The following is a 13,048-nucleotide window of genomic DNA, read 5'->3' on the forward strand; positions in this document are numbered from 1 at the left end:
TAAATTTCACCAGCAGGAGCAGACATATACACAAGGCAACATTTCATGGCGTGACAGCCCAGGGCAGCTGTTCCTACAAGCACCAGTAACTGGAAAAGAGCTTAGAGGTAGGAATTTAAATGGGTGTTTCAGCTCCATTAGAACTACAAGGCATAATATCACCAGCTGGACACATGACAAATCTACAAAACGGTGACTAGAGTTCGCAAACATATGTATTTTTCACAGATTTACGCGCTTCCTTATTCCAGGCGAATTTGAGCACCGTAGTAAGAGAGAGTGCATCCTCTTCGTTTTAGAACAGCTAAGCAGGCAATGAGGATGCAACTGTAACCACTAATCCCCAACAGACTACCATAGCTCACGTCAGAGCAGGAAATAATGCTGATTGTGGATCTGTGAAGGATACCAACGATGGGGAACTGTGGTTACAGGTACGAAACTTAACACCGAGTCTTTCATAGATATGCATGCTTAAATGAAGACTGTTAAGTGGTACCAGAAAAAACTGCGAGAAAAGAATACGCTCCCTGAAGGGCGTGGCCTGGCCACCAACAATGTTGGATGCAACATGCCTGGATGACATTCCAGAGATGCGGGTATAAGGATGGCAACTTACCGCACAGGTATGGCAACCGAGAGGTTACTTCCAGGTTTCTAGCCAGGGCTTATGACAAGGGGATGCTGATGCATTCGCTGCATACAAAAGGAGTTTGTATGTCGCTCGCCCACTGATCCAACACCAAGTTGAGACACTCTTGACTCTGGAACAGTGCAGTGGCAATCGGGAAGTGCATGCTATGCTGCAATCGCAAGAAGAGATTGTAGAGGCTATGCCTGGCAGCCAATCCAGAAAAATGCCAAACCCCAGTGGGAACCATCAGAACTTGTTAACAAAGCCACCAGTCAACCGGCATCACACCTCCTGAACACGTTCAAGGAGGCCTGCAGTGTTTAGCACTATCAGCGACATTCCAGCTGCACCACATCCGCCCTATTGATGAAGGGAAGGCTGCCTAAGGCGTTCCGAGTGGACTTTGAGTTTTTCTGGCAGAAAGTTATTTGAAAGCTGATAAAGAAACACAAGCCACTATTCCTCTTGCGACTGATTATTTGGACGAGGCTAGTCCTCATCCAATGTGGCCATAATTTATCCAAAACGATTTTTATCTCCTAAGATCTGTGGTTTTCTCTAGAAAAAAACAGTGCACCTTGCTAAGGTCTAATAAGTGGAAAGTCTGCTCTGCTGGCATAGACTTATTAGGAAAAAAGGCTGGTATCGTAATAGTCTGTTTGATGTGGAAATCAGACACCACTTTGTGTAAGAATGAGAGGAGAGTTATTCAAGCAACCCTATAGAATGGAAGATAGTAAATTGATCTACTGCTAGTATGGCTTGTAATTCGCAGACTCCTCTAGAGGACATGACCCCAACGGGAGAGGAGGTTTCCATGAGAGCTGCTGCAATGTTTCTCTATGAATGGGTTCAGAAGGAGAGCTCATCTGTTGTGATGACACCAAGTTGAGCTCCCTTAGTGGAGGTGACCCTTCACTAATGGAAGAACTTTACTGAGTCCTACTACAGCAGCCAGGTTGACTTGTACAGAAGGGATCTTTAATTTTGTTTTGCATAGATATAGTAGGGAAGACAAGAAATAAGGCTGTGTGCTTAACTTTGGTACTAGATGCAAACTCTTCTATTTTAGTGCATAGCGTGATCCCGTGGAGGGACTTTCTGCCTCCGTCAAACATGAGTAAGATTCTGATGTCCGTACTACCGGAATTCAGAAGCCATGCAGCAAAATGGAAGGATTGTAGGTTTCAGTGTGGATTTGGTCCCGATGTCTGGTCACAAGAACTTGTCTGCAATGAAGTATTCAGTGTTGTGTGACTGACCGTTATAGAAGTTCCAGGTACCACCATTGCCTCAACCAATCTGGTGCTATTAGGATAATTTTATCTTTGATTAGAGTAGTTTTACAATTATAGATGGGATTAGGGGGATAGGAGGAAAAGACGCAGAAAAACGGTGTTGAATGAGACCGGTCAAGGCGGAGGGTTGTTGAATGAGACCTGTCGAGCCGGAGGGTCGTTGAATGAGACCGGTCGAGCTGGAGGGTCGTTGAATGAGACCGGTCGAGCCGGAGGGTCGTTGAATGAGACCGGTCGAGCCGGAGGGTCGTTGAATGAGACCAGTCGAGCCAGAGGATTATTGAATGAGACCCGTCGAGCCAGAGGATTGTTAAATGAGACCGGTCGAGCCGGAGGATTGTTAAATGAGACTGGTCGAGCCGGAGGATTGTTGAATGAGACCGGTCGAGCTGGAAGGTCATTGAATGAGACCGGTCGACCTGGAAGGTCGTTGAATGAGACTGGTCGAGCCGGAGGATTGTTGAATGAGACCCGTCGAGCCGGAGGATTGTTGAATGAGACACGTCGAGCCGGAGGATTGCTGTATGAGACCCGTCGAGCCAGAGGATTGTTGAATTAGACCGGTGGAGCTGGAGGATTGTTTATTTTCCTCATTTCTAAGCATTTCTTTTAGATGCAGTTTCAAAGTCTTGAGCTGCCTTTTGTTGTGAATCTACCTTCATGAGCCAGTCGTCGAAATATGGGTACACAAATATTCATTTCCTTCTTAGAAGAGGTTGTAACAACGGCATTCATTTTGAGAATGCCCTGGTAGCTTATTATAGTCCAAACGGAAAGACTTTTACAAGAAATCCTAGGTATTTTCTGTATTAATCTGTGCCTGGTTTGTGGAACGAATATGCTACTTACCAGTATGCATCTGTTCTTGGCATGTAGGGCTGCTGACATTCATATCTGTGCATAGATCGCCGCCTAGTGTTGGGTCCGGATGATTGCACATTGTTGTCCTGGAAGAGTCTTCGAAGTATCACGAGATAGGTGGCTCCTCCCCTGGACTACAGTGCGCATGGGCATCCTCTCCATCCTCAGATTGTTTTTCGCCATTGTGGCAGAGATGGAGTGCAGTACAGTAAGTGATGACCATGCTAAGAGTAATTCTGAGTGCTGCAGCCGCTACAGGCGCCAGGGAGGAGGGCGGGCGATATGAATGTCAGCAGCCCTACATGCCAAGAACAGATGCATACTGGTAAGTAGCATATTCGGTTTGAAGCATGTGGGCTGCTGAATTCATATCTGTGCATAGAATATATAGCAGTCCCTCTTCTTAGCGGCGGCTGCCCGTGCCAGCTGCAGCAGTCTGAAAAAGTGTTTTTAGAACAGCCTGTCCTACAGCAGCTTGCTGCTTGGAGTGTACATCCACGCAGTAGTGTTTGGTAAATGTATGTATGGTGGACCATGTGACTGCTCTACAGATCTCCTCTAAAGGAATGTTTCCAAGGAAAGCCATGGACGCCCCCAACTTTCGTGTTGAGTGGGCTCTCGGGGGAATTGTTAATGTGCGCTTAGCCTTTTGATAGCAAATCTGTATGCACTTAACGATCCACCTGGCTATACCTGCTTTTGAAATGGGGTTGCCTTTGTGTTGTGGGGAAAAGGCAACAAACAGTTGTTTTGTCTTGCTGAAATCTTTTGTCCTATCTATGTAGTTCATGAGAGCTCTATTGACGTCTAGTGTGTGAAGCATTCTCTCTGCCACTGAATCTGGATTCCTGAAGAACACTGGCAGTTCAATAGTTTGATTCATATGGAACTGTGAAGCTACTTTAGGCAGAAACTTAAGGTTAGTGCGTAGCACCACCCTGTTGGAATGAATCTGTATGAATGGCTCTTGGATAGTTAGTGCTGGAAGTTCACTAACTCGTCGTAGCGATGTGATTGCTATTGGGAAAGCCACTTTCCACGTCAAGAATTGTATCTCGCATGAGTGTAGAGCCTCAAAAGGTGGACCCATCAGTCTGGTGAGGACCACATTTAGGTTCCATACAGGTGCTGGTGGGTGTCTGGGAGGAATAACTCGTTTGAGTCCCTCCAGAAAAGCTTTAATGGCAGGCACTCTGAAAAGCGAGAGATGCTGCCTGTTTTGGAGATAAGCTGCTATTGCGGACAAATGTATACGAATGGAAGCATAGGCCAAATTGCATTTGTATAGATGTAACAGATAACAGATGATGTTGTGAGTAGATGCATCTAGCGGATTACTGTCGTTGTTGGCACAATAAATGACAAACCGCTTCCATTTAGCCGCATAACATGCTCTAGTGGTGGGCATTCTTGCCTCCCTTATGATATCCATACAGTCGGGAGGCAGGTTGAGGTAGCCAAATTTTAAGACCTCAGGAGCCAGATCGCCAGGTTGAGCTGTTGCGGATCTGGATGCTGAATGTCGCCATGGCTCTGCGTCAAAAGCCTGGGCGTGAGGTGCAGCCTTTGATGCGGTACCACGGAGAGTTCTAGAAACGTGGTGTACCATGGTTGGCGTGCCCACGTCGGAGCAACCAGGATGAGAGTCATCGAGTGTTGCTTCAATTTGTGTGCCACCAGCGGTATTAGCGGTGCTGGGGGAAAAGCGTACGCAAATATGCCTGACCAGTTCATCCATATCGCATTGCCCTGCGACTGTGGGTGTGGGAACCTGGTGGCAAAGCTTTAGCATTTTCCCTTGTGGCGAATAGGTCTATCTCTGGATGACCCCACTGCTGGGAGTACGGTTGGAGTACTGATGGATGTATCTCCCACTCGTGCATTTGGTGGCTGTGTCTGCTGAGCAGATCCGCCATCTGATTGTCCTTGACTGGGAGGTGTTCCGCCATGAGGAAGATGTTTCTCTGAATGGCCCACTTCCACATGCTCTGAGCCAGATGAGACAACTGTGACGAGTGTGTACCTCCCTGCTTCTGTATGTAGTACATGGCCGTCATGTTGTCCGTCCGGATCAACACTACTTTGTTGCACAAATGTACTTTGAATGCTTTCATTGCCATGAAGATAGCCATCAGTTCCAGAAGGTTGATGTGCATCTTCTTCTGCTGTGCTGTCCATAGTCCCTGCACTGTGTAGTGGAGCAAATGAGCTCCCCAACCCTGGAGAGATGCGTCCGCCGTCAGTATAATCTGTGGTACAGGCTCTTGGAACGGTCAGCCCCTGCAAAGGTTTTGTGGGTTCCACCAATGCAGAGAGTTGTATGCACGACCGGTCACCAACACTAGGTCTTTCAATTGTCCGTGAGCCTGATTCCACTGACGTGCCAAGTACTCCTGAAGCGGACGCATGTGTAGTCTCACGTGCGGGACTATGAAGATGCAGGAGGCCATCATGCCTATCAACTGCATGAACACTCGTGCTGGAAGCGAGAGTTGTGGTTTGAATTTCCGTATTAGCAATTGCATGCTGTTGATCCTCACTGAATTTGGCTGTGCTTTGCCTGCCAGAGTCTATTGACGCGCCCAAGTACTGCTGTACATGGGCGGGCTGAAGGTGGGACTTTGGATAATTCAGTGAGAACCCCAGATTGTGAAGAAGGTGAATGGTGTGGGACATGTGGGTGGCACATTGCTGGGCCGACTTTGCTTGGATAAGCCAGTCGTCCAGATAAGGGTAGACATGAACGTTCTGTCTCCGTAGGTGTGCTGCCACTGTCGCTAGGCACTTGGTAAACACCCTGGGTGCTGTTGTCACTCCGAAAGGGAGGACCTTGAACTGATAATGCTGATCCTGAATGGTAAATCTGAGATATTTTCTGTCTGACGGGTGTAGCGGTATATGGAAATATGCATCCTTCAGATCTAATGTTGCGAGGAAATCTCCCTGACTGAGTAACGGTAGAACCTGCTGTAACGTGAGCATGTGAAAGTGTTCTGACAGGATGTACTGGTTCAGGGGCCTGAGGTCCAGTATGGGTCTGAGGGACCCGTACTTTTTTGGGATCAAGAAGTACAGCGAGTACACCCCTGTACCTCTTTGTTTTACAGGCACGAGCTCTATGGCTCCTTTTTGCAGCATGCTGACTACCTCCTGCAGCAATAACTGTATTTGCTCTGCGGACATAGGACGGTGTCTTGGAGGTATGTTGGGTGGAGTGGATGTTAACTCCAGACAATAACCGTAATGGATAAGCTGCCTCACCCACCTGTCTGTAGTGATGGTTTTCTAGACTGGCAGGAACTGTTGTAGTCTCCCCCCCGACCGGTGTTATATGGTCGGGGGTAGTGACAAGACGTCACTGTTTATTAGTGGCGGAGGATCAGGAGTAGTTGTTTCCACGACCTCTGCCCTTGGTGCTGTTTCCACGATAGCCACCCCAATTGTTCTTGTTGTAGGTGGTCTGCGTGCCTCTTTTACTGTATTGTGTCTGCTGGGACACCTGGCCTCTGGAAGCTCCTCTATTGTTGGAGCGACGAAGAGAACCACCCCTGAACTGCTGCGACTGTAGAGCCCCCCATAGACTTTGCAGTCTCTGTCTTTTTTAATTTTTTCTAAGGTGGTGTCCACATCTGGGCCAAATAAGTAATCAGGGTTAACTGGCTGATTGAGTATGGTGGTTTGTATCTAAGGCTTAAAGCCTGAGATCCTCAGCCAGGCATGTCTTCGTAACATAACGCTTGTATTAATAGCCCTGGCTGCAGTGTCTGCTGCGTCTACCGCACACTTAATAGATGCGTTGGATATAAGTTTCCCTTCTTGTATCAGCATCTCTGCTGCCTGCTTATACTCATCTGGCAAATGTTGTAACAGGGTCTCAAGTGTATCATAATGAGCCCTGTCGTATCTGGCTAAGAGTGCCTGTGTGTTGGAGATTCGCCAGACATTGGCCGCTTGAGCTGCCACCTTTTTCCCCGAGGCTTCTAGCACTTTAGACTCATTGTCAGGGGGAAGAGCATCACCCGTGGTCTGCGAGTTCGCTCTTTTACGAGAATTTGAAACAACCAGAGAGTCCAATGGCAACTGTCCCCTGATGTACGTAGGGTCCCCAGGTGCCGGTTTGTATTTTTTTTCAATTCTGGGGTTTACCACTCTCGCCCTTTTGGTCTCCTTAAAGATGTCTCCAGCGTGTTTTAAGACACCTTTAAGCATGGTTAGAGTCTTGACAGTTCTCTCTGAGGTCGAGAAGGTGTCAAATAAAAAATCCTCTTCAATAGGGTCAGCATGGAGTTGGACATCGTGATTCTTTGCCGCCCTCTCAATAAGTGCGTTAAACGCAGCCGTGTCTTCTGTAGGTGACGTTTTAACAGCATAGGTATGACTGTCAGGGGCATTTTGTGGCTCCCTTGGGTCAACAGTGTCTGCCCAGAGTTCAGTGTGGTCTTCTGGATCAGTGTCTACAGGATAACTGTAATCCTCATTGTCACCATCCCCTACATCCACATCTGAATGTGTGGGTGAAAAAGGAGCAGGTTCTTGTCCATATTGTGGTAGAGGTTCAAAAAGAAGAGGTGATCTTGCAGAATACCTCTTTTTCTTTAATGGAATTTTATACGACTCCATAGGCTGTTCTTGGGCGATCTTTCGCTTGAAAATGGAAAGTCTACCAGTCTCAGCGTCGATGAATTGCCTCGACTGATCTTCCTGCAGAGGCTGTCGATGCTTGGTGGTCCCTTCCGTAGTTGTAGGCTTCGGCCCCATGGACACCTTCTTGGCCGCTTCGATGCCCGTTTTAGGGGCGAACGCCTTAGGTGCCACTGGCGGCGGCAGTGTAAACCTAATCGGTGCCGACGACTTCGGAGGTTTACTGACTGTCTGCGGGGGTGAGTGGCCCTCGGTCCGGCAGCACTAGCCTTCTCCTTAATGCGTTGCAGCGAGTCCGACACCTGCTTCGAAAAGGAGTTGGATGGTTGTGTTGACTCGACGGAGTCCTTAGAGCCACTGCTCGTTTTTGACTCGAGGTCTTTACTGACCTTTGCTTTGTTGAGTCGACGCTTAGGATCGAGAACGTTCTGCGTTTCGAGTCCTTTGTTTGTGTCGACAGTCTTCGGCGCCGACTTCTTCGGGTCGATGTCCTTGACCTTTTTCTTCGGTGCCCCGGCTTTCGGCTCGACACCCTTCAGCGACCTCCCCGGGTCGATAACACTCTTCTGTTTCGTCGGAGCCAATGGTTCAGAAACCTTTGATCCGACCAAAGTAACGTGTACTTTCGGTTTCGATTTGGTCTCCGGTGCTTTCGGTTTCGTAGTCACCAATGTTTTTGGCTTTGATGTTGATCGATCAATCTTGGGTAAGGCCATGTGGCGATCCCTCTATCCCTGAGCCTTATAGAGTGTTCTAGTCTCGGCCCCCATATCAACGGTTTGGCCTAGCTCCTCGCTCGAGCTATCTTCTACGGCCCCAAGGGCCTCATCGTCGTCTCCTACCTCGTCAACGACGTCTTCATTGTCGACCATTTCCACATCCGCGTCGTAACTGGAGTCGATCTCTGATGCAGGATCAGACAGGTTCTCTTGAACTTCCTGCTCGACTCCCTCATCATCCTCGGCATCGAAGATGTTCACCGGGTCAGGTGCCGTCTGCTGGGCTTCCTTCCGTGCCGCGCGTCGAAGGCGAACCGTCTTCTTGGATTGGAACCGAGAACAAGCCATGCAGTTGGCTTCATCGTGATCCGGAGACAGGCACTTGTTGCACACCGGGTGGATATCGATGTGAGGATACTTGGAGTTGCAAACGGGACATCTCTTGAACGGGCTCCGTTCCATAATGGATCGTCGATAAGGCCTCTGGCATCGACCGGGCCTGCAGTGCTGAATAGCCACGCGGCTCTTCTTGACGTACGGCTCGAGGACAGAGCTGGAACAAGTACTGGGCACCGATCGCAAAGACAATACAGAGGATAACTAAAGGCCTTTTGGCGAAATGTAAAGTCTTTTATCGACTCTGAACTTGAGTTACCAAATATACATCCGAACCCAATGGCGGAAAAAAACAATCTGAAGATGGAGAGGATGCCCATGCGCACTGTAGTCCAGGGGAGGAGCCACCTATCTCGTGATACTCCGAAGACTCTTCCAGGACAACAATGTGCAATCATCCGGACCCAACACTAGGCGGCGATCTATGCACAGATATGAATTCAGCAGCCCACATGCCTCGAACATATGCATCCTGCAGATCTATGGAACACAGTCAATAGTTCCTTTTGATGAATAGAAAACATTGACAAAGGCCAGTATCCTGAATTACGCTCCGTGAATGCACGTGTTAACAAACTTGTCATCTAATATCAGGCGATATTGGTTCGTTTGACCCTTTTGCAATACTAAGAAGTTCCTGGTTTACAGTTCTTTGTTTTGCTGTTCTGGTGGTGCTGTTGCGCTGACATTCTTGAAATGTGTTGAAGGTGTGCTACACTTTTTCTTAGGCGAGTTGAATCTTTTGCTCTCGGGTGGGAGCTGATACTGGAGTAAATACATGCTGGCACCTTCTGCCCTTAAAATAAGTGAATAAATGCGAGAAGGTGGCCTGATATGCAGTGCTCACTATTCTAGTGAACACTATGTATCAGTCCAGCAACCCTTATTGATGATTGGTTGTAAGTCAACCTTATAGACCAGCTACCCTAGTAGCGTGGATACGAGCAGTCTAAGGCTAAAGACTCGAGAAAGCGTGTTAAGCCAGCTGTTATACCACACATATACCCCTTGAACACCAAGTGAAAGGACACCACACAAGTGTTATGAAAATAAACAGTGTATTTATTAAGATCACAACAGCCCTGTACTCTTTATGAGGACAGGGTACTAAGCACAAAACAAAACGCTTACGAAAATACTTAAGTTAGCACAGTATATACAAATGCCCGAGGGGCACGGAAAACCATATACTCTGAAAGTGGAATGCAAAATTACTAGCAGGTAAGTACAGTACTAATAGGCTTTGGAATCGCTAGGACTTGACTATAGAATCGTTAGATTACTTCTAGGAGACCCAGGGGACTCGGGTGCAGAGTGTGCACTCTCACGCGTGATGCGGGACAAAGTCTATGGTAGCTAGATTTCACAGAGTTAGTGTTCTCGGGCGAACCCGACCTGGTAGGAGGAAAACGAAAGTGGATTCTGACCCTTGGATAGTGAGGCTATGCTGGGGCACCGAAATGCCGAAGTTACCTAGCCCAGGGGCTGCAGCTGCATAGGTCTCAAAAGACGTCGGGAATCCTCGTAGACGGACCAGGAGCCTGGAAGAAAGATGCTGGCAGGCGACCAGTGAAGAGAGTTCGAAGTGATCCAAGTCTGGATCTTGAAGAGAGATGACACCTGAAAGCAGAGGGGACCAAGTTCGTGACTACTAGCCAGTAGTCAGGTGGCACCAGGAGGGCACCGGATGGTAGTCACCTCGACTAGGTGAGTGGGCGACGCTGTGCTCTGCAGATCTCACGGACCAGGAGGCGTTGTCGGCGACCAGGATGGAGGAGCGAGCTGTCCCACGATGGATGAAGCTGTCGGCGTCGCTGGACCCAGGATTGGGCAACAAAGCCTTGGCAAATTCAAGCCCACGCGGTGGACCTAAAATGGCGTCTGGAGTGGACCAGGAGAGTCCGGGGTGCTCCTCTTTTGGAAGGGAGCAAGGGCCAGTCTGGAGCAACCAGACCAGCAGCAGTGATGTCGTCGGGCGTCGTGAAGAAGGCCACAAGCCAGCCGGCTAGTAGCCAAACAACGCGGTGAGCAGCAAAAAGCAGAAGGGCCCCACGCAGATCGTGGAGATGCTGGAGGGCTGATCTTCGGGGCTGGAGCTGCTCAGGGTCGGGGCTTCTCGGACCCCAAAGCACTCACCAGTGGAATACTCGGTGGGCTTGTTACAAAGAAGTCGTGCAGTCTTGGCGATCGTCGGTCCCTCGAGGTCTTGTCGCACTCACGGGTCTCAGCTTGGCTGTAGAGGTGAGTAGAGGTCAGAGGTGCCAGGGAAGCCGGGTCTCGTCGAGCTGTGTCGTCGGATTCCTGAGGAAGGACTTGCAGCAGACCGCAGTGTTCTTAGGATGGTGCCTGCGGATGCAGGGTGACTACTCCTTAGTCACAAGGGAGAATCTTGAAGAAGAAATCTTAATGTCCTTTCGCAGAAAGTCGTGTCTTGATTCCAAAGATGATCTAATTTGAACAGGGGGCCCGCTCCTATCTTTATACTAAGAAAAGGGGCTGACCCGGTGACTAGGTCCTGCCTATGGGTGGGACTAGGAGGGGGGTGGCTACACCCCTCTCCCATGCCGGACTTTCCCCAGGCCAGGGGCTGGTGTGCCCCTGGAACTGGTTCTGACCGGCCTATGCGTAGTGAGCACCGGGGTGCCACTCAGCAGTCACCTTCCTGTAAAGCCCTGCCTACCCAGGATACACAAAACCCTGTCTGGGACGGTGCTAGCACCGCCCTTGACAGGAAACCCTTTGTCCAGGCTCCCCTCGCTGGAAGGACTCCCAGCTGCAGGGGGTCAGACTTGTGTCTGTGGTGGCAGCATCCATTTTGTGGAGCTGAGGCTTCGTTTAACTTTAACCGGGGTTCACAGTTATATACATGTCGTGTCCCTCTAGAAGGGTGGAATGCTAACCCCGTCGCCAGAATTGGCGAGGGGTTAGTATTCCAATTCGTATGACACCTTACTCGACATGTTTTGATAAAGCAATACCAAAGATAGCATTTAACCGCGAGGATTATAATGCACTTAAGAGCATATGGTATGCGATATCATGGAACAGCTATTAGGACTTGGTTCCGCAAGCTGCAGACAGGCTCAGCTCATGCCAGAGCACCATCTCACACGATTCCAAGCACTCTGCCTTCAGGATTGTCAAGGCCTGCCATAGGAGTGACTGATAGGAATCTGTGTGTCCATTTTTAGGGTTAGATATAGGTATACTATATCTACAGCAAAGGGTGATTACACGACTTTGCCCCAGCTGTCATGCAGCCAGTTGTGTCAGATTTAGGAGGCCAGCCAGGGGTGGCATAATACATGCTTCAGCCCCTGGTAGGCCCTGGGTACACCTATGCCCCGAGTTACAGGGTCTGATAAGGTGGCCCAGTACCAATTGGTAAATGCACCTAGGGTACATGTTGTAATTTAGAGAGAGAACAGCCAGGCTGTGGGTCTGATTGGCAGGCCCACAGCCAGAGAAAGTCGTAAACCAGTGAAACAAAAGCAAAAAATCTGGGTGATCATAGGATTGCAGACCCTACTCTCCTACATGACCCCCCCCACCCCAAACTTTGGGACAATAAGCTAACCTTGACCAGGTGAGTCTTCTTGTTCTAAGTGGAAATATCTGGAGAGCCCATCGGCATTGCCATGATCAGTACCAGGTCTATGTTCCACTGTAAAGTCCATCCCCTGTAGGGAAATGGACCACCTAAGCAGTTTGGGGTTTTCACCCTTCATCTGATTTAGCCATAAGAGGGGCTTATGGTCGGTCTGAATCTTGAAGTGAGTGCCAAACAAGTATGGCCTCAGCTTCTTCAGGGCCCAAACCACAGCAAAGGCCTCCCTCTCAATAGCTGACCAATTCTTCTCTCTGGGGGTCAGCCTTCTGCTTATAAAAGCAATGGGCTGGTCTTGACCATCAAAATTCAGTTGAGGTAGAACAGCTCCCACACCCAACTCAGAAGCATCTGTTTGGACAATGAATGGTTTGGAGTAGTCTGGACTCTTGAGGATAGGTGCTGTGCACATGGCCTGCTTTAGGCCATCGAATGCTTTTTGACAGCCTGCTGTCCACTGAACCTTTTTTGGCATTTTCTTACTTGTCAGTTCGTTTAATGGAGTCACAATTGATCCATAGTTCCTGACAAACTTTCTGTAGTAACCAGTCAGGCCCAAGAAAGCTCGAACCTGAGTCTGGGTGGTTGGGGGAGCCCAGTCCCTGATTGACTGTATTTTGCTCTCCAGTGGCTGAACCTGGCCCCCACCTACAAGGTGGCCCAGGTATACAACCTGTGCCTGCCCTATCTGGCACTTGGTGGCCTTGATAGTGAGGCCTGCTGCTTGCAGAGCCTCTAACACTTTCCTCAGGTGGACCAGGTGATCCTCCCAGGTGGAGCTAAAGACAGCAATATCATCTAGATATGCTGCACAGAAGTCATCCAGCCCAGTGAGAACATGATTCACCAACCTTTGGAAGGTGGCAGGTGCATTTTTCAGACCAAAGGACAT

At 49.1% G+C, this 13,048-nt stretch overlaps 1 protein-coding gene across 2 annotated transcripts in view; it reads right to left on the bottom strand.

Annotated features, from left to right (window-relative positions):
- Window positions 1-13,048, bottom strand: part of MADD (MAP kinase activating death domain) — a 956,601-nt gene that overhangs the window by 600,553 nt on the left and 343,000 nt on the right. The window lies entirely within an intron of this gene.

The sequence above is a fragment of the Lissotriton vulgaris genome, chromosome 2_2 (genome assembly GCF_964263255.1).
Source record: "Lissotriton vulgaris chromosome 2_2, aLisVul1.2, whole genome shotgun sequence".
NCBI classification, from domain to species: domain Eukaryota; kingdom Metazoa; phylum Chordata; class Amphibia; order Caudata; family Salamandridae; genus Lissotriton; species Lissotriton vulgaris.